This window comes from Centroberyx affinis, unplaced genomic scaffold (assembly GCF_046629955.1).
Source record: "Centroberyx affinis isolate AG114_WGS23_722 - 3 ecotype Tasmania unplaced genomic scaffold, CSIRO-AGI_Caff_v1 ptg000367l_1, whole genome shotgun sequence".
Taxonomy (NCBI): Eukaryota; Metazoa; Chordata; class Actinopteri; order Beryciformes; family Berycidae; genus Centroberyx; species Centroberyx affinis.
Genome location: NW_027279038.1, coordinates 204,005 through 230,000, shown reverse-complemented (window position 1 = coordinate 230,000; position 25,996 = coordinate 204,005). Strand labels below are relative to the sequence as shown.

Below are 25,996 nucleotides of genomic sequence, written 5' to 3'. Positions count from 1 at the left end.
TAGCAATTCCACAAAGCGTCATTTTTTTTGTCAGTCTCAGATAGGGCTGGGCAATATATCGATATTATATCGATATCGTGATATGAGACTAGATATCGTCTTAGATTTTGGATATCATAATATCGTGATATGGCATAAGTGTTGTCTTTTCCTGGTTTTAAATGCTGCATTACAGTAAAGTGATGTCATTTTCTGAACTTACCAGATTGTTCTACCTGTTCTATTATTTGCCTTTACCCACTTAGTCATTATATCCACATTACTGACGATTATTTATCAAAAATCTCATTGTGTAAATATTTTGTGAAAGCACCAATAGTCATCCCTACAATATTGTCGTAATATCGATATTGAGGTATTTGGTCTAAAATATTGTGATATTTGATTTTGTCCATATCGCCCAGCCCTACTTACAACTGAACATTTAGCCCACTTCGTAGAAAATACCGAGATATATATTGTGTATCGTCATTCAGCCTAAAAATACAGAGATATGATTTTTGGTCCATATCGCCCAGCCCTAGTCTCAGAGCTCATTCGTGGTCTGCGGACACATCAAACAAAAAAAACGATGTCTGAAACTCTCTTCTAGTAAATACTTCCAATTTTTTATTTGGTTGCACGTATTTTCAGATTTTTGACTCGGCTAAAATATAAATCTGCAATGTTTTAGTAATTCCATGAAGTGTCACTTTTTGAATTGACTGCCATGGCGAAATAAGAATACGGTAGATCCCATAACCCAGAACATTGTGATTCAAGAGCCCAAGCGATTCTGTCTTTGTGTCCCTCCCTGGATGCCCTCCAGTCATGTCTAAGTCTCCAGCACGTAATGCAACGCACATCTGTCATTACAGCTCAATTTATCACTGAACAGACATCACCTAGACTGACAGTGTTCATAATAACTGCACTGATCGAACTGTAATGGCTCCCCTCATCATCTACACTCTTGCACAGACACACAGACACACACACACACTCACATTCACACACAAATACTTTGATTACTCATAGCACTGATAATGATAACGGAGAGCCAGGTAGGCTGAATTCATCTTCAGCTTTTTCATAAAGGCCTATTAGTGGATGATTAAAGGATCTTTGCTCATAGGGCTTCAGCTCAGAAAATGATTTGCCAGCCATGAAGCAGGTGAATTACACTGGATAAGAAAGCCAATGCTGTCTGCCATCATTTACCTGAATGAGAATCAGGCTGTTAGTGTATTAACCTCATCTTACTGTAAGATCTTACCACTGTTACATCAATGGCACAGAGAGGGAGATAAAATAGCACGATACATGCACTCTTCCCTAAGAAATAAAACCTATAATTCAATCGCAACATTAAATCCTAACCCTAAAAGCTGCGACTACAACCTAATAAGAGAGAAGAGGTGCAGTCACCTATTTTTGGAGTAACACAAAAGAAATGAACAAGTGATACGACAAATTACTGCTCTAAGTAATGTTATTGCATTTATTACTTTTTGAGTAACAAGCCATATGCCGCTTCCTGTAATAGCCATCATTACTTTGTAATTACAGATTCCATCGAATTAACTTTCAGGGCAAAAAACAAACAGAATAACAGGAACGATCCACAAAGTTATAATTATCTGCCTTTACACTCCAGGCATGCTTGCACATGGCCAATGTATAACTGTCATGACGTCTCCCTGGATTGTCTCAGCAACAACCTGTTTGGTTTCCCTAATCTACTCCCCGCCTCGGCCACACAGGCGTTGGCTTTACTTTAGGATACATACAGTAGCTGAGGCATCGTTACGGTTCAGTCTGCGAATGCTCAGCCTGACCACTGAATGAATGAAGAGAAAGAAAGAAAGAAAGAAAGAAAGAAAGAAAGAAAGAAGAAAGAATGGAAAGAATGGAAAGAAAAGAAAGATTGCATCTTGCTGCAAGGGAGCCTCCTTCACAAATAACTTTGTTTGCATTCCAGCGTGGAAAACAAGTGTACTCTGAAAATACACATATTGAGATTGGCCTAAAATCCCTTTCTTTTTAATATTTGATGCCTTGTTAGAGTGACATTGGTAAGGTGTTTGTCTCTGTTGATCTCTGGCACACCGGGCCTTGTGGGAGTGAACTAGAGAGAGATCTTGGCCGCAGACATTTTCCTGAAGCCCCCAGAACAAAACAGGCAAGTCTTGACAGTCTGTCCGCCACCGAGTCGTCACACAATCAGTTGCAGGAAACCAATCCCTAAATAGCAGTGATTCATCTCTTCATCACACACAATGCCAGTACACAGCACACAAAGAAGCTCTCTCTTCCTCTCTCTCTCTCTCTGTCTTACCCTATCTGCCTCAGCCCCCTTCCCCCAGTGTGGTCTCTCATGCTGCTTAAAAATAAGTGCTTCTCCCAGCTTTCTTTGCCCTGTGATTTACTGGCAGTGTTTAACTGCAGGGCAGCATCTTTTATCGTTACATGATCTGGGGCTGAAAGCTGACAAAATGGAATCTGTGTGTGAGTACCTTTGTATGTGTGTGTGTGTGTGTGTGTGTGTGTGTGTGTATTCAGGGCAAAGAAGGGAACGGGTGGAGGAATAAAGAACTTGTGTGAGAAACGTTTGTCTAAGTGCAATTCAAATCCTCCCAGCTTTCTCAAAAGTGATGTGTGTGTATGTGTGTGTGTGTAAGAGAGAGAGCGAGTGTGCGTGTGTGTGTGTGTGTGTGTGTGTGTCATTCCACTAAATGGTTTCTTCCTTGACTTGATGGAGCAAGTCCCATCTCAAGGGAATGGGTTACACCACACACAAAGCAAAGCGCTTTGAAACTGGCGAAAAGCTTGGAACATTAGTGCAATCCATTTATGAGAGAGAGAAGACGTTCGAAACACCACGCTCTATTGTGTGCATGCATGTGTGTGTGTGTGTGTAAATGCGTGCGTGTAAGTGCCTATCTGTCTCTGTGTACACGTGTTTCTGTGTCGTCATGATAATTCTTCTCTCTTTATGGCCGAGAGCCCATTTCTGTATTAGTCAATCCACTTCCTTTCTTGCTATATCCTTCGCAAGATAAACTCCACCACACATAACTGAGAAATGCACACTACCTGGCCTGGCTGCTGGCCGTCCATGGCTGCGTTTAGAGCAGTAATATCAGCACAGTAAGTGTCCAGATCGTCACCAGTGTGCGATCAGGCCTACGCCACTCAGGTTCAGTGCATCGTTCCAGCCTTGATGATCCATCAAGATGACGTGTGAAGGTCAGAGTAGCCGTCACCAACACAGCTGTCACACCTCTTCCCAGCACCCCCCTGGCTAACTGGCCTTCCAAAACACTCAGCGGCCCCTTACACAACACAGGGCCAACTGGGGAGCGCGGGGGGCCAAGGCCGACCGAACATGTCTATAACGCGGGCTGCTGGACCCGTATCATGACACCGCTCCCCCTCCTGACAAACAATCTCCAGATGTGGCTACGAGTCGCATCAGTGTTGTTTTGGGGAAATTACATCGCAGCAGTGACAAGGAAGCTGTTGGCCAACCTTGACGTACCCCACAATCAAAGACATATTTTTCCTCTAATCAACATTGTTTGTGACATCAATTAGTATTGGCTTTTTCAAAATTGAATTTACTACACAGTGTAGCCACAATTCTAAATGACTGCCAGGTCTATTGTACAAGAGGAAAAGGCTACAGTGTGGAGAGCAGATGTGAATCCCGTTTGGTTTCTATGCTTCTGTGTCTGGAGCTTCTATTAAATGGATCTGCTGTCTCCTCGATCAGGGAGTCAATAAAGGGCCAGTCCTGTCAAACCCTCCGGGGTAAGTGTGTGTGTACATGTGTGTGCATGTGCATGTGTGTGCATGTGCATGTGTGTGCATGTGCGTGTGTGTGCGTGTGTGTGTGTGTGTGTGTGTGTGTGTGTGTGTGTGTGTGTGTGTGTGTGTGCGTGTTCTGGACAGAATTTGAAGTACTCTGACAGGTGAGTGATTGAGTGCTTTCATTTCCCTCCAGCGACAACAAGACATGCACACTCTCTCTCTCTCTCTCTCTCACACACGCACACACACACACACACACACACACACACACACACACACACACACACACAGAGTGGAGGATGGAGAGAGAGAGAGCTGTTGTTTCCTAAAGGATGCTGCTCCTGCCTGCATGCTTAAATTAGCTCTAAATGTTTGGATTACACGCGGGAGCTCTCACAGAGGATTTAGCAGCCATAGCCTAGAGGCCAAGGGATGTGTGGATGTTTCCATCTCCATGCAAACGCATACACACCAACACACACACATACCCCTCCCCCAACTCATAGTCTCCTTATACAGATAACAAACAAATGTGCAGACAGCGATGTGCACATGCACGCAACCACGTCCTCGCACACATACACATATTAAGCAAATATCACAGATCATATTCTGTCAACCCTTGACAAAATCATGAAAGTCGCATCCATCGAACTCAGAGAACAGACGGAAAGATGTTAACTATTTCAAAGCAAGCTAGACGCCCCTATTCCCCCACAGTCACGAAAACAAAATTGCCACACACAGCTCCAACTTGTCTAAACAGAAACAACACCCACCATTTCATCAGGTTTCTGCGATGGGGACACAATGTTTTCACATGGCACTTTTTAAGAGTGCAGTCTTGGCCTCCGTTGGTGGGGGGAGGATAGGATATACTACCAGACGTTCCCCGCTCCATGGAGAGAGGGCGAGAGAGGAGGAGGAAAAGAGAGGGGGAATGAGGGAGGTCAACGCCCCCAGCCTCAGATAAAGGCCTCTCCCTCCCTCTGCCTCGGCTTTCCAAGCCCCTGCCAGGATCGAGAGGCGTCTCACGTTACAGCTGTCTCTCAGTGTCATCGTTCAGAAAGAGAGAGCGCGCGAGTGAGGGGGGGAGAGAGAGAGAGAGAGAGAGGGAGAGAGAGAGGGAGAGAGAGAGGGAGGGAGAGAGATAGGGAAAGCGGGACAATGCCACAGCACCGGGCAGACTGAGCGGGCTAGGCTTTCATGGCTGGATAGGAGAAAAACAACAACAGCAGGTTCAATTGCATGAGAAGCCCTCACTGTGGTTCAGTTACCTGGTGCATTAGGGCTTTAGTAAGTAATGTAAATGAAACGTAAATATTCACTACAGTGTGGAAGTATTTTGGAACCACTGAAATGTGCCTTGACCTTTTCATGGCAAATTATTTCTAAATGTGGTGTGAATAGAGCTAGACAGGGCATTTTCTCTGTAGCACCTCACTCCGGTGTAAAGCTGACGATACGGTCTGACAGGTTCCTAAAAAGAAAAGGCAAATTTATTTTTCCATTCTCTTGTTTTGTGTGGAGTGAGAACAGACTAAGACAAACACACCTGACATCTGCTCAAAGGAAAAGATGATAATGACTGCACTTAGTACAACAGTAAGTCAATGTGCTATAGTGCCTCTGTGGATTAGACATACTTGATTCCCTTCTCCATACATGAGAAGAGTGTCCTTTTTTTAAACTTTAAAATGCTAAAAACAGCAGCTTGTCTCAGGTCCAATAATGACTAATCCAACGATTGCTCCCACTTCACCCTGCTCTGCTAACAAGGCAACATGTAGCTAAGTACTGAGTTCAATTCAGGATGTGTTTCTCTTCTACAACTCTTTCTGGAGAGAAATAAAAGATGCCTGCAATAACCAAATAAAAATTCCATGAAGGATCAGGTGCTGTATATGCAGATTTTTATTCAAAACTGAAGCACTTTAGCAGCCTTACACAGTGAGAGGTGATTGTAGCAGCATGGTTTACATAAAACATGCCTCTGAACAAATATACATATGGCTATTCCATAGCTCAAAACTGTTTTCCTATTTGTTTTTCTCTATCCTTGTCATTTCTCATGGTGTTCCGTAGGAGTTAAATATTTAAAATTCTGGCTTAGCTGGGAGCAAGCTTTGCCAGCACAGCTAAAATAAAAAGCCTTTGTGGCAGCAGTGACCAGATTTTAAATGCTGAAGAAGATCAATAAATGGGGGCTGTCGAGGCGCAATCTCATGCATTTGTGCGAATGTGTGTGTGTGTGTGTGTGTGTCCTGTCCCTGCCTGTGTGCAAACGCATGTGTTCTGACAGCAAGTGTGTGTGTGTGTATATGTGTATGTGTGTGTGTATACGTGCGTCTTAACAGCCACCAAGGCTCTCAGCTCCTCTGCCTGGCTGCTACAAGCTTTTCTATAGTATCATCAAGAATCCCATTGACCCAGGTGGCACACCAATAGAGAAACCAATATCATTCCCATTCCCACATCCAAAACCTTGTTCCCATTTCCTTTCCCATCCCAGTATCCTTTCCCATTTGAGCATTTCCAGCATGGGCGAATTCCAGCAAAAGTGTAAATGCAGGCCCCCTGCTAACGGATTGAGAATGTCAAGGTGTGATAAACACCAAACCAAATAGTGGGATTTTCAGACTTCATTTCCATTATCATTGGCTCCATTATCACATTCCTGCCAAACCAAAATGATCATCATCTAGGCAAGAGAGAGGGGGAGGGCTTACAATGACAAAAACACATAGACGTTTGGTTTCTTAGAAAAACAAAATCCCTTTCCATCAGGTTTATACTGCCCCAGCCCAACATAGTCCATCTAAGACACACTGAATGTCTCGATGTTTCGTGATGCCATATGATGCTAATGCAATTTCTTTTCAAGGGAGAAATGCACACTTGTTTTTGCCATGTTTGTTCTGCTCCCTGACTCAGTTTTGTAAAGACCACATTAAATGGATGCTTTCAGCTCACATCAGGTGATGGTCTTCTTTGCTTTATCTGTACTGCATGAATATGTGATTGAGAGAAACAGTGAACTGTGAGGACTTTTAAGCATCTGTACTGTGGTTCTGCCAAACAAGTAATGCATCTGTATTTTCACCTTCTCGCTAATGTACAAAACAAAAACAGCCCTGAAGTGGAAAAAATCATCAAGACCTTTTGAGACTTCATTAAAGAAACTAGCCTAGACTTTCCAAACAAGGCATCTCTTTGGAGGGGAAAATCAACCTTTTCACCTTGCTGGTGGAAAAACAGGCATCCCAACGAGACAGCCCATGCACAAACAACCTTGACTTTCATCAAGGAAATTCTCACATTGAATGATAAATAGAGGCCCAGGGGACGAACAGCAAAGAAGCAGCTTATCGCCTTCCCCTCCCAAATTTGGCCGCTCTGTCTTCTGTGTCTCCTGAAAGTCAACATGGGGTGACCCAGTTGCACTTTACACTGCTTGTTGTCTGGTAGTTAATCCACCATACGTAATCCAGACAAAAAAAAATAAAATGTGGCTGTTTTTCTTTCAATTATACAGTTGAGACTTGCACATCCTTTTGCTGAAAAATCAAGTGACCAATGTCATTAGCCCTATCCTGAGACAAAACATAGATGAATTTCTCATTATACGCATACAGACACACGCAGACAACGCTTGTCAAAGACAACCACAATATTTGAAAAGGCTCACATGTAATATGGCTGTGGCTGTGCATGCACTTTAGACAATTATTTGTGTACCCTGATGATTATCAGGACATCCAGTGGACATGCGGTGTGACCAAAATAGCAAGGTAAAGTAAGGTTAGGTAGATCATCTGAGAGCTAACCAACTTTCCAACTGAGAGGACATTAACCTGCGAGGCCATGTAAACAAATATCAATGAGTGCGTTGCCTGCATTGGGCAGCAGCACAACACAAAACAGTGGGCCAAGGCGTGGATACACAGCAGCACCAATTTGATCACCAACAATAAGAGGCATTATCAATCTAATGCCTAGAAGCTTTTAGGGCTTTTGCTAAAATGCTGCTGCTTCTCAAAGGGCCATTAGCCCTTATAGGATTAATGTCTACTTCAAAAACATCTGTTAAAGTCCTTATGTCTTGGTACATTATTTCATTTGTCGTTATTGTTGGCTGTGTGTGTACACGCACATTCATATGTAAATGAGTGAAGGATGGAGAGGGATAAGGAAATATAAGCAGGACCCTGTCTAACTATTAGCTCTTGGATCGCTCTGTTAACACAGAGCAGACCTCTACTTCCTCTGTAAATTTCACAGTTCTGTGTCATGCAGAGATTTGTCAGGGCTCCCAGATGGTCATTATTATCAATAGATTGTTTATAGGTCTAATTAATCTCTGTCAAATTATGAAAAAGCGAAATCCAAGCCACTAAATATTTAGGCTGGCAGACATTGAGAGATTGAGTCATAAATGCTTTATATAGGCTATGTAAATGTATCTTACCGGTAAGAGACGAGACATTGTCCATTTAGGAAACATGCAACATGGAGTCCTAATAAAGCTGCCACTTTCCATGTAGTTTTCTGCATACGGGCCTAAAACATGCAGCTTTTATATTATGATACATCCTGTCTCTTAGAATATCTTCAGCCCAAGATAAATTCACACAATCAGCGATAATCAGCGACAAACTGTGACTATCCAGTACATCAATCTCACTTTACCTCATTTCAGAAGTACAAAAAGCAATGGGCTTCCTCCAAAATTGATAGCTCCCATTTCAATAGTAAAGGATTACAGAGAATACAGCCTTGTGTGCACATGGGATTGTCTTCTCAAAAGCTGTCCAAGTTCTGACAGATTCAGCACCCCCAGACACAGAGCTCGTGAACCTAATTTCACCTAATCAGCTTAGTCAATAGCAACCGTTTGCTGTGACTTTGGTAGACATGCAAATAGGGCTTAACTATGTCTATCCTTAATTCCTGAATGTTCAAGTCAAGCGGAAGTCCTTCTTTATCTCTTCAAAAACAACATTTCCAATTTGAGAGAGAGAGAGAGAGAGAGAGAGAGAGAATGAAATGAATGAAACTCCAACCCCGGAGTTGATTTTCTTTTTTCTCTTGGCCTGGCAAGGAGAGACATCTCTGATTTGAGTGTGCTTGAGGTAGCACAGTGTGCTTTCATTTCAAACCAACATCGCAAACAAACTCTGACAGATTTGTTCCCCCTTTCTCCCCTTTTGCTCTCGCTCTCTCACTCAAATTATGGGGAAACACACTACACAAGTATATTAGTGCTTCTCATTGGGCTGTGTGTTCAGCTGCAGCACTTGCACACAAAAACGCACACACACATTCACACAAATACGTGCAAAATGAAGCTAACAATAGACATTTGTAATAGTGGTGGAAAACTGGGAGAAACTGTTCCGTTTCAATTCACTGATACCACTAATGGCTTCTTAGCAGCTCCATGAAATCAAGCAGCTGTCATGTCGATGCATCAGCAGTGAGAGGAGGGAGAGTCATCCCCATAAGGACAGAGGCACCGCGCCTTCATGTTTGGCTAAACATCTGCTCCTCTGCACTTCAGCTTTGCAGCAATAAATGGGCAAACAAAAGAGGTGGGAGGTGAAATGATTAGATTTTCCATCTCAAAGCATTTGTATGGTTTGTTTTCTTTCCCCTCTTTTCTTAAAGTGCTTACTGGACATGAGGCAGAAGTGAGATCAAGTTTAAATTCGGAGGACAGGACAAATGGATGGGCTAAGGTAACGCAGTTTTCAGGACGCTGATAGAAATTGAATAAGGTCGGTCACCATATTCCAGTCACTAGACAGTTGTTTTGGCAAAATTGTCTATCTCATCTCTAAACTGTTGCAAAGCATTTGAGTATTACAACTCAGTCAGGGCTAAAGCAAACATCGTGTGTGTGTGTGTGTGTGTGTGTGTGTGTGTGTGTGTGTGTATGTGTGTGTGTGTGTGTGTGTGTGTGCGTGCACGTGAGAGAGAGATGCACGTGTGACTGTGCGTGTCTTAAGCTTGTCAAACAGGCAAATCAATAAGTCATACTTTGGTTCAACTTCGTGTAAGTGATCAGCACACTAAATAAACATGAGGGTTTTCTGGAACACGCTGTTGTTTTGAAATTATTATTATTATTATTTTAAATAACGGCAAGATGCGATAAAAAAGTTCTGTTATAATGACATCCAATTTCTATGTTTCAGTTTGGCTGTACTTCCTTTAATCTCAATCTTGGTAATTAGCATTCTTCCTTCCTCCCTTCCTTCCTTCTTTCCTTAATTCCTTCCCCCATCCATTCATTCATTCATGTTCAGTTGCACATATGTACGTTAAGCAGCACTGATTAAGCACACTGAAATCAAATTCAACATTTACTAAATAGCCTACCATCTATTTCATTAAAATTGTCTCTTTACAAAATAGAAATGCCATTTCCACCTGTCTCTCCAAAAAGCATAATCCTGTCATATACCACTACGTCACTTTATATTTGCTTTTCAAAGCAAATGTCTTGGTCACTGTAACAGCGAAGCCCCTTATCCCTCCCCTTCACGGTGTTAAATATGTTTCAACTCATCGCTGACAATCGTTAAACCGACAAAAATGTCTCCCTAAAAAAAAACTTCACAACACGCCAGCCTCCGTGATAGCAACATTTCCCCCCTTTACAAGTCTAAAACTTTCTCAGTGTGGGAAAAAAAAAAAAAAAAAAAAAACATGGATCCTATTCCTTCAAGTATGAGTGAGAGAGAGATAGCTAGAGGTGCTTGGGGGACGAATTTAAATCAACCAAGATGGCGAGAGGCTTGTTGTTTTGGAAGGGGCAGAAAAAATGGAGGATATTGTAATATACACAAAGGGATAAATTTCAACAACTCGGCCAGGCGGCTGCCTAGCCTGCCTGCATGCCTCTCCGTTTGAGGAAGCGACCGCGATAGTAGCTCTGGCTGGCTGGCCAATATTAGCAACACGAAGCTCAAACTCGGACCAGCTGTGGGGAAAAGAAATGAATATTATACGTCCAACTTAATCCGAGTCGAAGGGGATATTTATGTATTTGTCGCTAATTGTTTTATTTTCGCGTTGAGGGACTATTAAACTGGATGGATTTAACGGACAGCGAGGACCAACGGCAGTCCAGTGCCTCCTAGTTACCCCCCTTACGTTGACGATTACAACATCAACACAAATATGCACCCTAAACGAACAACTGTATATATATCCGCGGTACATAAAAGCAAAAAACAATACCCTAGAGCCTACAAAAGTTTAATTTCTGAATGATAAAACAAGTTGTTGTTATCAAAGACAACAGCTTAAGTCAACGGCGCAAGAGGGAGAGAGAGAGAGAGAGAGAGGGACACAAAGACGATTTCCACTATCAGGTCACCTCTCTGAAGAGGAAAAAACACTTCGTTTTATATTAAGAAAAAAACTTTATGGATTTGACCGAATCTACCGCCGACGACTGCCGGATAGCGATTGAATGAATTACATCGTCACGTTATAACAAGTTACTACCAATATCCAGTTGGCACAAGCAGAAAAGCAAAGAAACTAGAAATCAAGCCAGCTACACTGCTCATCGCTTGTTCTGTGGATGAAAAAACACCGAGCGTAGCTGTGAAATAAAACACTTACCTTTTTTAGTTTCGACACTTTACTTATTTCCAACGTGGATTTTTTAGTTCAAGTAACACTTCGGGTGACCTTCTTCTTCTCTCTTTTTCCTTGTTCGATTATGGTTATGAAAGAGGTCGGGGACGAATGCTAAAGAAGGGAATTGGGCAGTAATTGAGTCTCGGTGTGTGAGTGTGTGTGTTAGTTACTAACAGCAGATTGAAGGAGACTCTTCTCAAGGTTTATTCAGCTCCACTTCAAGGAACCGACCTGACGTCAGCTCACTACTGCCACACAAAGAAAACTTATTATTTGTGCAGCAGCAGTAGTAAACGGAGGATACAATTACTGACCATTATTACTTTTAATGTGACATTGTAATTAGCTCTACAACATAGCGGTAACTTTAATGATGTAGTCGTAACTTAAACCGCGAGTGATCATCACGAGGCAAGCATTCAACAATGTAAAGAGAAAATATTTTTAATATACGTTTTTTTTTATTTTTAAGAAAATCATTAATTCGTGCCTTTCCCCTCCCCGATTTTCATATCACTTAAATCAGTTTGTTAGTAGGCTACTTATTATGATGTATGGTCTGTATTTCTGTCATGAAGATTTATGTTAGTCTAACTGGTGAGTAAACTGGGTTTAGGTGGGTTTATCCTCCACTGCATCCCTGAACATGGGTCTGCATTAAATCAACAATGTGTACATAGATTAGGCAGCTTGTTTAGGAGAGAGAAGTTATAAAATCCACTCCATAAGATATTTCCAAACAGCACAGAAAACTGTCCTTTTATCTTTTTTTCCCCTTTTCTTTGTAACTTTATTTTGGAAAGTGCTATATAAATAAAGTTTATTAATATATTTAAGAAACCTGTTGTTGTAATTTAAACCGAATGCTCAGCTGATGTTGGACTGAGGAAGAATCATCATTGATTTAATTAATTTTAAAAGGCTATTAGGCATATAATATTCTCATCCTCAGGCTACTGTATGTAATGAATTAATCACTTAATAATTTACTTCAATTAAACTCTTGTCTTTAATGGATTTCAAGTTTTGGATTTGGAAAAACTGTATAGTCATGTGTCGATGCGGAGGCAGAAAAAAATGTTTATGTAACTCGCTATTAACTGACCAAATGATGAGACCTGGGAAGATGATACATGATCAAACAGTACACAAGTCCACACAGGGTCGAAATTAGAAGGCATTTGCTGAACAAAAAACAAAATGGGACAGATCCTCCTCAGGAGAGGATCAATACATTGCCTGGCAAAGACAGCCATCTGTGCCTAATTGTATGCTTTACCTCCTCTTCTGAACACACAATAAGCAACAGGCTGAACGCAGGCCCTCTGACCCAGACTGGGTTTCCAGACGGGGGAAGATTATTTCATTCAACTGGAAAACAACAAGGGGGAGGGGGGGAGTTTTGCAGATGGAATGGGCAACTGTTCTTATGCCCCACCCTGATGAGGATGAGGATGAGGATGGGTCACACAGAGAGCCAGAGAGCCAACTGGTGTGTGTCCGCACGTCACATCGCCACCAGTTGTATCCATTTTAACAGGTATTATGCAGGATTAACAAACTGTTCACTGTTGGTTTATAGACACCTCGTAAATCAAACACAAACACAGTGAACTCATTGTTACCATTGTGATGGAGTGTTGGTTTACAAGCGCATTCATATTAATGCTTCATAAACATTATAAATGACCATAAATGTATTCTGGGTTTTTTTTTTTCTTCCGCTGTTTTGTCACAATGTACAAAAGTGGCACCCTACCTATCCTGACTTTATTGTAAGAGTTGCAAAGATATGTTATTGTTATGTTAATTATTTGATTGATATGTTAATTATTTTAGGGAAAAAAAACAAACATCTAACATCAACAATATGGGGGGGGGGGTGGGGGGGGGGGGGGGGGGGTCTGATGAAACATTCATGATCACCTGAGTTTGGAGGATGGACACAGAACCCCTTATTCAGCATGTGGTGTGCAGTTAAAGCCATTTTATAAGCTTGCTCTCCATGCTCTTTGGTCATTGATTTTTCTCTCTGCCCCTTTCCATTACCTGTTGAGATGGGGGGGGGGGGTTGCTCCTCTTCAAACACACACACACACACACACACACACACAAAACCTCTCTCTATCTCTCTCTCTAGCCACTGGCACCCTGGTGTATTTCTCCACCTCCTCCGCCTCATGTAGTAGGAATGACAGGCCATGAGGAATGACAGTGGCTGTGTTTGTCATACAGTAGCAGCAAGAAGCAAGGATTTTTAATTGCATTGGAGAATCTTCATTAAAGAGAGCGCATGGGGGCGGGTATGGGGGACAGGGCTGTATGGGGCGGCGTTGGGGGGGCACTCGGAGCATCGTCATTAGAAGAAGGCACTAGCAGCCTAGAAGGGTGGGCCCTCTTTGCATGCACACTGAGAATGCCTGCCGTACCTCGGTCATTTGTAACATAATAAGTGCCAGCACAATGACTGCAATGCGAGAAAGCACACCACAGGGAAGAGAAGGGGGAAGGGAGACAGCATGTCTGTCTAAAAGAGGGACTTTTTTTTGTGTTGATTAGAAAGTATAATGAGCCACTAAAGAAGGAGGCAAAAAAATGATCTCTCCTGAGACTGATGGAAAACAAATTAATCTGGTGATTTGGATTTAATTATTATTTTTCTATTAGTCCACCATGCTAAGACAGGGACAGCCGTCAGAAGCGAGGAGCTGTGCTTGCATTTATTGATTTTTGCCCAGACACATTCAGGGAATACAGATTCATCTCCTCTCCTCCCCACACAATCCACTATGTGGGATTCCATTAACACAAGAAGCTTCCAGCAACTCTGAGATGTTTAATTTGAACAACACAAATGGAGCTTAAAATAGTGTTCACACACAAGAAAACTGGCCTAAGGATGTCTTTTTATGCAATTGAATTAGGGCCTCACTTATTGTTGTGTCCTACATAATAAGCATTAAATAAACACCCAATAAATTAAATTAAGACAATGTTCTCTTGTATAGAATGAGTCAAGCACTATTGTTCCCCTCTGCATTTGACGTCTTACAGTGCTATAATAGTCGGGCTTAATTTAATCTTTTGTTTTGGATTAATGTAAGAACCCTGTAACCAGACCGTAATTATTCTTCCCATCCATGCAGTATCTTCTCTTTGTAGCGTCCTTTCAATACATCAGTAGTCTTGAACACAATTCCTTGTGAGATGTAATGATTTGCAAAGTCAATGAATTGAACTGCCTGTGTGATTGAAGCACAAGGGACCAATTTGCGGCTGCTATATGTAGAATATTGGTGAGCCTGAAGTAATGCTCATATTCTCTCACTGACATGAAATTCAGCAATTATGCCAGATGAACACAGCTATTGATTGGTATCCCACCATCCTCGGCTGGAAAAGGTTTTGCAATAAATGTAATGGCTTCGAGTGTGTACATTCTAGTCGCAGATATTCTGAAAGCCACGCTAGACATAGTGGCTCATGGGAATACATGTGACAGTGAAGTATGTATTAATCCTTGACCTTTAACCCCAGCACAGAAACATCTACAGGAAGCAGGTTGCATGCCTTTGTACATCAAGTGTTTTAGCCACACAAATGCTTTTAGCCATGCTAATATCAGCCTTACTTTAGGGGAATGAGGCACTGGCAGCATGTAAGAGCTTGTCAGTAAATGCAGGTGAAATTAATGAGATATGGAAAAAAAAAAGTGATTCATGAGATCTAGCTACAAAACAATATTTGGCATGCAGGGTAGACAAATAAACGTGTGCACCGACTAAAATGACAGTACAAGGAGAGTGTTTACTGTGAGGAATATAACTGAGCAGAACCCTCTGTTGTATGATGTAATACACAGAAGGGAGAAATCATCATAATAGCAGAGTAGTAGAGTGACTCATTCGTTGATGAGGTACATTCACACTGTCATTCAGTGAAGAGAGGCAGTCTGTGTGTGAGTGAGAGAGAGAGAGAGAGAGACAAAGAGAGAGACAGAGAGAGAGACAGAGAGAGAGAGAGAGAGAGCACATTAGTATTTTCCTTTTCTGGGAACGAGGAGTCATTTGTGCCAGGAAAGTGGAGAAACAAGTCACGGCCTTACAGTGATGCATCTCTCCATGAAGGATGAGATCACAAGCAAATGTCACCCCAACCTGAGCAAAGCCAAATGACCTTGAATCAAATAAAAACACATCTTTACCCACGTGAATGTGTACACACACACACACACACACACACACACACATACACCACACAAATGTCAGCAGGTTTTCCATTCGCTAAATCTACTCCTAAGCGTAGGGGGTTTAGCTAAGACAAGCAAACTAGTATTTTCATCAGAATCACCCTGGAGAAACCTCACTGCTGACTAAAATCATTTATAGTTAGCTGTGTATTTACTTTTATAATTGAATTAACAAAAAAAAGGGGGCGTGAAATTGTCACTACCCAAAGGGTCAATACCCCACAAAAAAGGATGTCGTTACATAAGATACCTTCTGACCTCGTTCTGTGTTGTGTGACAGTTGAAGGTAAAGGGGAATTTCAGGGGAAATTACTGTCACAGTTGAAGGGATTTCAAGCTTCAGTGCATTACTTTAACGTGGTTAGGGTTAGGGTAAGTTATAAACCAGCTTTGATTCCTGCCCACAGCATATATCTTTGAAAATAACATTAAAAAACATACTTCCAAGTTTCTCCAGCATTAGAAGATACTGTATGTAGCCATTATACACTTCACAGGAAGATGTTGAGGTTTTGTCATTATGTTATTGAGGTTTAGCTGTTCTCCTTTCTCATTTCTCCGCTCAGACCCACCTAGATCAATGCACAGCATGCGGCCAGTTATTGCTGTTGTCATGTGCAGTTGTAACTCCACCCTTTTCATTCTCTTACATCAAAGTTCACATGGCCTATTACAAAAATGTAAAGAAAATAAAAATACACCAATATTATTTGAATAACGCATGGTAATTATTTGGAAAACAAGAATTATTATCTTAATTCTGGAAAGACTTAGGCTTACTTTTGTGTGATAGAAAGTCATCCAGTAGTGATTTATAATGCAAAGGTGAATTACCTTCCATGGGATTCCACCCAAATCCTGTCCCGCTGAAATGCTGTCAACTCCTGCTGACAGACATCACTGTTGCCAAAATCAATCATCATTACATTTATCAGTGTTCATTTTCTGTAGGGAAAGTGCTTCCTTGTTCTTTTCAAGCAATTTACGACAATCTATGACACACGAAGAACCAAACTTTGATTCGGAGGAGAGTTCTTGAACATGTGCACCAAAGCATGGAACAGGAAAGGTGTTGTTTACGCTGCACTGCACTGAAACTGTAATCTCTAATTTGCTATGCTTTGTATTATATGAAAACACCATTCAGCATGAACACAAACTGCCACCCCGACTCCCCCCCCCCCCCCCCCCCCCCCAACATACACACATACACACATACACACACCTCTCCAGTAGACTTTTTAAGAACTTATCTAGTTAGTATGATGGTACGAGACATCATCTTATAGAGGTGCAGTTTTACATTGCTGTGCCACCCTGCAATCTCAGTGTTGCAGGGATCAGTTGTGTCACATCACAACTGTGGATGGCTTTTTTGCAGTTACAGTATTTAAGACTGTGAAATTCATAAGTTCCTTTCAAGTACATAGTTGAAGAAATCAACAAGTTCTATGGAGAAAAAACAAACAGATTTTCAGATATTTCAAAAATCTTTAATTGCTTTCAGAATGAATCTGATGGATCAAGTGAAGCGCCAGCAGAGATTAAAAATAGGTGTGTGTGTGTGTGTGTGTGTGTGTATGTGTGTGTGTGTGTGTGCGTGCGTGCATGCATGCGTGTGTGTGTGTGTGTGTGAGGCTTAGTGTTTTGACAACATCAGAAAAAGGATAATTAGATTCAATTGTGCATCTGAAAGGTTGTGTTTGGTATTGCTACTTACAAAAATAACAAGATGAATTTGTTTAATTTGCCTTAAATGTCTCTGAACAAGTGCTGCTCTTTATTACATAAACATGTAATAATATTGTAAAAGTCTCACATACAGATTTCCAATATTGTCATATACATTCATATCGTGGTTAGATGATATGTGACATTTCAGCATCAAAATTTAAATTATTAAGGGTTGGATATGACATTTTGTCTGTGGTTTAAAATGATTATAAGAGCAATCTGAAACATGAGTGATTCCAACGCATCTGCCTGCATCTTCTGGTTTTTGCACACTATAGGAGGATTTTTGAAGGCATGTATTTGTCTGCATGGTGAATGAGGCTTTGGGTTTCCCTCCATGTTGATTATTATTCCCATAGCATTTCATTACCTTTCCTTCAGAGAGATCATTTCATAAAAGTGCAAAAAGACCAATTATTCAAAGGTGAAATAGCTGTTGATATATGGTATCAAAATGCCACCTTAGAGTCTAATTATAGACATTAAAGCCTAATTTAAATGTGAAAAAAATGTACAGACATGCATATGAGCTATTTTCAGATAGAATGCATCAAGGCTATCAAAAATCCATCTTTTGAACAAGCTCTCATATTTATTCTAGGCCTGTGTTTGAACTGTGCATAAATCCTTAGAGCTATTATAAAATGTATGAAAAAGCCCCCCCCATAAGGTCCGCATACATAATGCTTCCCAACTTCTATTTTTTTTAAATAAGCAAATGAATAAAATAAAATGAAATGACAATGATTATTGACGCAGTAACTTCTGCTTATCATTTTAGTTTTTGAGGCAATCTGGTGTTTGTAACTCAGCTTATATGAAATGTGCTTTTATGAAACTTCATCATGTAGTAGTTGGAAAGCTGAGAAATGGGCATGATTTTTAAACATAAGTGGATAAGAATGTTTGATATTATTAAAAGTCAGAGATTAATGAAGCCATATGTCCCATTAAAACTGCTTTTTTTTTTTTTTTTTTCACCAAAATTTAGTTCTGTTCCCTCAAAGATTAAATGAATTTATGCATTCCCAGCATTAACACATAGCACAAGCATTATGGTGGTTTCAGAAAATGTGCTGCTGGAATATTCAAGTGTATCAGCGATGACATTTATCAATCAGACTATCACACCTGCCTGTTTGACTGAAAGTTTCAATATGACTAATTGCACGTAAATGAACCATTAATACATGATGATGTCAAAGGGAACATTGCCTCTCAGAAACACAATGCATATTTGCTATGCAATAAATTAGCCATTGTACTAAGTATGAATATAAAATAACCATAACATAACACAAAAAAACAACACAAAACACAAAACACACCTGTGGCCTGCATTTGCAAAATGTGACTATATACACTTATTCCCTCGAGCAACTTCTTTAGATGATTTTCATATATGAAATTATAAAACATTTGTATTGATATTTTTTTCTTTAAAATTGTAAAAGTGATTTGATGTGTATTTCTACTTAATTCTTTGATCGGTAAAATAAAATTATTCACCAAATGTATTCACATGGACTTATATACTTACTACAATTGGCAAGGACTACAGTTATTGGTTATGTATTACAATGATAACTGAAGGGTATCAATTTTGGGGCTCTAGTTTTTCTATGACACATGAAAAACAAAGGTTTGATGTTAGCTTTTGTATTGTGGCCAAGTGCTGGTTTTACTGGAAGGTGTATAAAATTCTTGCTTTGTCCTTTTAAGTCTTTTAAGACACACACTGAAGACCCTCAGTTTGTTCCACCAGGAAGCCCAATGCACGCTTGTACAGAGTGGAAAGGAGAGTCTGACATATAGGTCCATTTCCCATGTTTGACAAACAATTATCAGAGGAATTCACAGGATTTTTATACATCTAGAAACACAAAATCAATGAATTATTGGAATTCTCAACATTTTTAGCCAGTGGATAGTAGAGATAGCGTGATATTAAAAATATCTCTGGGTTTAAGAATCCATCCAAAACCTTAGATTGCTTGAATAATCTATTTGATGAGAAGTATCTGAGCTTAATCTTAGGTGGGCCCATGCAGGCAGTCTTATCAGACTGTTTTAAGACTGATGAAAACAGGCACTGTGTTAATTAATACTGGCAGGCCACTGTTCCTCCTGGCAGTGTGCAGGCAGACATGCTGGACTGCCCTCAGTGACGCCTGGTCAAAAATAGGGCACCACACAGCACAGTAATGATCACAATGGTGACATCATCTCTGTCTTCAATGTGCTCTCCCCTCGGTGCTCTTCTGAACAAAGAGCAGCAGGCATGTAGGGAGGGAGGCAGATGTCACTTTGTGTCTGGGGAACATTAAGACCAACAAATGTTCTTCGAATCCTCTGAGAAGGCTTTTAGTGGCTGTGTGGAGTAAAGCCCTGCTTCTAAAACTCTGAACTAGGTTTGTGTGATCGTGTCACTGATTACAGCACCTGAAAGAAAAAACAGTAAGACTGAAAAAATGTCTTCCTTCGCTCTATATATGTATCATCTATGTGTTTTTTCTTTGTCTGCAACACATTTGTATACGTATATGTACATGGAATTAATTGATATAAAATGTAATAAATTAGGATTTGCATTGCAACAGAGCAAACCTATGGAGAATGAGGAATGTCTGTTAATAGCTCACAAGTGTTTTAGATGGTGCCCCTCAGACATGTGACCTAAAGTGTTAACACATGTGGCCTCGCTTTTTTCCCATTGTTACTGATCTGGTCAGATGTATGTCTCCAGTCCTGAGAATGAACCAGGTTCAAGACTTCTTGCGTTCACACAAAGTTTACTCACAGTCCAACTTAGTCATCAAATGGACAAAGACTTCTTTATTAGACAAACAACAGGAATATTAGTAATTTTACCCTCTGTCTATTGTCCCCAACTTGTCATGACAGTATCATCAAGAGAAGCATTGTACTGTAAGCATACAACCAAACTCTATAAGATTACAATACAAGATTTGGCCAGATTTAGCCTAGGTTTTTCATCCTACACAAATTCTAGAGATAAGAAAATGTCATCTCTCAGTCAGTGGGTTTCGCAAAGCACCCAAACATAGGAAATTCCTCTGGGACAACTGACAGTATGTGCTTAGCAAGGTCAAGCAACTTTGCTGTGTGGCTTTGTACTTCATTTTAAATAGTTCTGCCATTTGATCTTCATTGGATTCCAGCTGGGAAATACCACAAAACTTTAGCCTGGATGTCCCTTCCTAGAGGTTTCACAGGAGGCATCAACTCTTGCTCTTTGTGCTCTTGAAGACACTGAGCATGTATTGTAGCTCCTTTATAAACCACCCTTTGTGGTATTCATGTGTCTCCACAAACAGAGAGAGAGAGAGAGAGAGAGAGAGAAGGAGGGAGAGAGAGAGAGGGAGGGAGAAGGAGAGGGAGAGAGCGGAAAGAGATTCTCAAGACCTGGACGAGCCGTGGGAAAAGAGGGGTCTTGTAGAGGAAAAGCAGAAATGTCTCAGGACATTCCTTTGTGATTACACATTGCTGGAGAAATCCAGACATTCTTGCAGCCATTCTGTGTCTGAAGCCTGAGTAGAATAAAGTCAAATTCAATTTCGTAAACTGGGTGTAAACATCAACACCTCTCTGTTCCTAGAGATGTAGTGAGATGTTGTCGGAGTTTTGTTTTTCAACGATTTTATCAAGCCATTTGTTTTGTAAAAATTTGGGAAAATGCACCATCGATCTACAGTAGTTATCCATTTAGTTTATAGCTCCATATACCAAGCTACTTTGATGTTGCAGTGTGCCATCCTGCCCAACTGGAGTGAATGAAGAGCAGCTCAGAGGGACAGTTAAGTATCCATCTCCTATCCGCTGCAGAGAAAAGAGGACTCAAGTAAGAGGAGAGCATTGTGTGAAATCTCAGGTTACATGCCCATAAGCCTGGCTGAAAGAGTGAGCTACCCCCAATGGAAAATGCATGTTCCTCCCCTGCCACAGCTAGCATGAATGAGAAACAGCTCCGAGGAATGCTCCATTATCATCCTATCAGCGGCACTGGGGGAGGAGAGCTTGTAGTCTCTATTCACGTAGCAGTGTGCAGAATCATGTGTCTGAAGGAGGAAGGGGAGTGAATGGCATTGGCCTACAGACCTGCAATTGGGTTGAGCAGCCTCCTCCCCAACTCACCAGACCTTGCACTTCCTCATTTGTCTAGGTCATGCGTCCTTTTTGTCAGCAATTAATCTGCAGCACCGCCCCCCTATATTTATCCCTTTCGCTCTCTCTTTCTCCTTCACCTCTTGTTCTGTTGGCCTTGGGTAGATTTACACTTGGTTTGATCACTGTTCTGCTGTATACATGCGGCTAATAATGGATTGCTGTGCCTTTCTAAGTGCTACATTTTACCAGGCACAACGAGTATCTTGTTGACCTTGACATTATTATGCATCTGCTGTACAGCGGTACTCCCTCTCTGCTTCACACTGACCTTTCCGGACCCCGAACACTTAACATGAATGCAGTGTATTACAGTTTTACATAGAAAATTAATTGTGCTGATATCAAATGTTGTTTTACAATGTTTCAAATAATTATGACAGTAATGGCTGCAAATGTGGGGGAAAAAAACGGCAAAGACTGTAATTGTGTAGAATATCTCTGATATCTCTCAATGCTTGCTGAGGTCTGCTAACTTAGGTGTGGAGTTTAAAATTGCAAATCAAATATGAAGGCTTCTAATCCTGGATTTACTCTGATGACGGGATCTACAATGCCTTTCAAAACAATTATTCAAATCAATCTAATTAAACCTGTTGAAATTGGCTTTAATTACCTCCCTGACTAAACAAACAGCAAGTTCTGGCATGCAAATAATAGTGCAGCTCAATCTGTTTTTCCAAGGAGTGTGAACAAAGTGTGAACTACTGCGCCCCCTAGTGGCCACCAGTTTAACCTTTATTTTCATAATGACGTCAGCCTTGGACTATAGTGTGTGTGTATAGGCTACCCTTCTTGCTTTTGTTGCAGATGACCCAGATACTGATAACTTCCCAGTGAGCTCAGATCATCAGCAGCATCAGCAGCAGCAGCATCAACAACAATAATTACAACAAACTGTTTGGATGAAGGCCTGTGAGAGAAAGTATGTTTGATCACCTTGACAGAAACACAGACATTGGATCACTGGCATCTTGGTCAGTGGTTCTTCACTGCAGTTCACCAGGCGAATGTCGACAAAGCTACTGACTCTGTAGAAAGTTCAAATGCTGGCCATCAGATAAAATATTTTCTGCTTATTATCAACTCCTAAGCAGTCTCTAAATTTAGAAAGAGACACAAAATGACCCTATTTGGAATGGCTTGCCTTTCAATAGTAATGAGTCTTTAATTCCACAACTTCTAGGAATGCAGTTCGCTTCTCTGATTTTGAACCATTAACGCTTCATTTTATTACCACCTCTCACCATTGTTTTCAACAGCAGCCACCAGGCAGAACCATCTGTGCTTCAGGAGGGTGCTTGGCCCGTACTGTCCTGCCCTCTAATTGAAAGAGCCAATAAATACATGCATTTACTTCTTACACGATCTCCAATCTGGCTTTAAATGAGATAGGCCACTTCAAATAGCCGAGCATAGCATTAGTTTAGTGCTGCCGGCAGCTGTTTGAGCATTTTCAGCCCATCCAGATACTATGTTACACTAGTTACACTTCTTGGAATTAACCTCTATTCTGAAGGTTGTCTTTTTCATATGTTTTGGATTGCAGTGCTAATAAAAACTTTAATCAGTATTATTAATCATTCTGTACATGCAGCCTACCCTCTGACTCTGATTTAATGAACATTAGGGATTTAGTAGCTATTGAGGATGACTTGAACATGATGTTGATTCTTGGATTATTTTTTGCAAAATGAATAAAGAAAAAAGTTTCCCATAGGTGTAAGTGAAAAGATTCTGAACATTCCCTTTTCAGTCAGTCAATCAGTCAATTAATCAATCAGCATAGCTAGATAAAGAAATAATGTATGCACCGCCAAATATAGAGTATCAGTCTGCAATAAACAAACAAGCAAACAATCAGATAGATAGATAGATAGATAGAGTATAAAGACTATCTAAATGGAGAATAAAGTGAAAAAGAATAGTGCAATGGTGCCATACTGCGTGTCAGAGGACAGGCATGCTACAGCTTAATGCTTCCTTGAAAATTGACTCGTTTTAATGAATTTAATGAGTGATATGAGTCCAGATTTGAGGCCTGCAGTGTTGGTGACGATGAGGTCAAAAATTCCTCCACGTTGATGAGTAGATGATGAGCTGAAGATCATTCCATTGTGAATCACTATCACGAGAATATGACTGACTAATGTGGTCAGGATAAATACAATGTTTGAAATATCACTGATTGGTGAGTGATACACAACAAAAAAAAATCTGATTATGCATTGCATGATATTAAGATTGCCAAAATGAAATGCAGAGATGTCCAGACTGCTGCCATGTCACGATTATGAGCTCCATGGGGACGCAATGTTGCACTGAAATCACAGTCACAAAGAGAGTGTTGTAGTTCAGGTGGGAAGGTGAGTGATGCAAATCTCAGAGTAGATGATGCAATTCATATATCAGCTGATGATTGGATTGCTCATGAAGTGATGATGGTGGGCCTGAACAGAGATTATGTTCACATGGGCTTTGTTCAGACACCACAAATCAGACTTGAACAAAGGATGATAATCCAGGGCAGAAAACTGACGCTTCGCAAAATTTCAGTCTTTGCAGCCTGATTCACTCTTAATACTGTCAGGTCAAAGTGGAGAAGCTTCACACCTGTGTGAGTTCAACACCTGCTGATAACTGTGTAACCAAGACCATCTCATGCTCCAATTTCTTGACCATGTTGTGTGAGCAGTTCTGATAAGTCCATAGTAAAGCAGCAGTGACTGTTGGCAGTGACTGATCTTTTGTTGGCAGTGACTGATCAGGCTAATATGCCAGGAAACATTTTCCTTTCAAAACAACTGAGGTAGTCACTGAATAAACTTGCATGCAGTCTTTCAATGGGATGTTTTGCTTGGCAGCCACACCTTGCCATGGACCTCCAAATTTCACTTGAACTCGTGATGTGGGAGATTTCAAAAAAATGTTCATGCTTGCCAGCAAGCCAAGCATTTGGATCTACATCTAGATCCCTCTTGATCTGCTAAAGTCTCTGAGTTTTACTGGGTCCTTACTGAACTGTGCATGTCTAAAATGCCTGCAGTAGTAACCCTTATAGGCCACCCGATGGCGCTCATGTAAGATCATCCTTAAGACACAACATTGTGAAACAAATGATGTCGTAAAAAGACGCAACACACCAATGGATGCAGTCCCTGATTATCATTCAAAACTATCACTCAACACATAAAACTAACCAGCTTTATTGAAAACTACTTTAACTTCAACTGCATACCTAAACTTCAGTAATACTCACAACTATATTATAACCTGCTATTCTACACTAATCTTGAGTACTGGATCTCCATATCCTTGCCAGAGTACAAAACTTACTGTAGTCTTATACCTCATCAAATGTAACATCATGAAATAAGCTGCATGGCCCCCATCCCACAAAAACTTAATGGACTGCCACCACAATTACAATCAATGCATACAATAAATAACTCCTCACCTAGACAATTTTTTTAATACGTCAAAATCATACATTATGTCTTTGTCAGGAAAGCCTTAAAGAGTTAGAAAAAAATAAAAACTCAGAGTAAAAGAGCACAGAAGTCTAAATAAAATAGCCTATGTAATGCTGTGCTATTCAAAGCAATCACTAACTACTACTTGTTAAACCTCATAAAATCTTCTCACCTCACAGGCAAAATCAGTTATTAAAATACAGAATATTTAATGATTGAATGACGTAACTACTCAAGCACATTTTATTATCATGCCTACACATTGAACCTATTTGCAATAACCATTACATTTCAATTGCAATATAATACATGAGATCATCATACTATAAAGCAAGGAATCTCTGTCTGTATGTGTGTCCTTTGCATATCTCGAGAACCGTTCGTCCGATCTACTTCACACTTGGCGAGTGTATTGCTGGGGACCCAAGGACGTGCAGTGTTGAGTGTGAAGTTGTTTGGATGAGCGGTTCTCGAGAAAGCTGCAAGCAGCAATACCAGAGGCCAAGCAATCGGCCCGTTCTGAACAGGCATGTTTTGAACTTAAATAAACAAGTTGCAACATCTATCCTTTGTCATCGCAATAAGAGGTGTTGCTAAAATATTAGATTTGTTGTCTATAATCATGACTGGAATAGAAAATGCTTACACTTGTTACATTATTTGCCAAGATGCACACAGCTGGCAAGCATGTAACTAGCTGTAAGCTAGTTTTCACTTAATTTTGACCCATAATTAGAGTGCCTCCCTTGGGCCAGTCAGTGTAATTTTGAAAATGCCAGAATGCAGTGGTAAGATGCATAATTTCCCCAATACTAGTGCAGTGCCCGTTAAAAGCATGCCTGGTCAGAACGGGCCGATTGCTTGGCCTCCGGTATTGCTGCTTGCAGCTTTCTCGAGAACCGCTCATCCA

The 25,996-nt window shown here is 40.7% G+C and overlaps 1 protein-coding gene across 7 annotated transcripts in view; it reads right to left on the bottom strand.

Annotated features, from left to right (window-relative positions):
* Positions 1–11,591, bottom strand: part of baz2ba (bromodomain adjacent to zinc finger domain, 2Ba) — a 69,719-nt gene extending 58,128 nt beyond the window's left edge. For all 7 annotated transcript variants that reach the window (XM_071515727.1, XM_071515728.1, XM_071515731.1 and 4 more), the window contains exon 1: positions 11,428–11,591. The gene's annotated coding sequence lies outside the window, so the exon portion shown is untranslated. The remainder of the gene's footprint in view (positions 1–11,427) is intronic.
* Between the last annotated feature and the right edge of the window lie 14,405 nt (positions 11,592–25,996).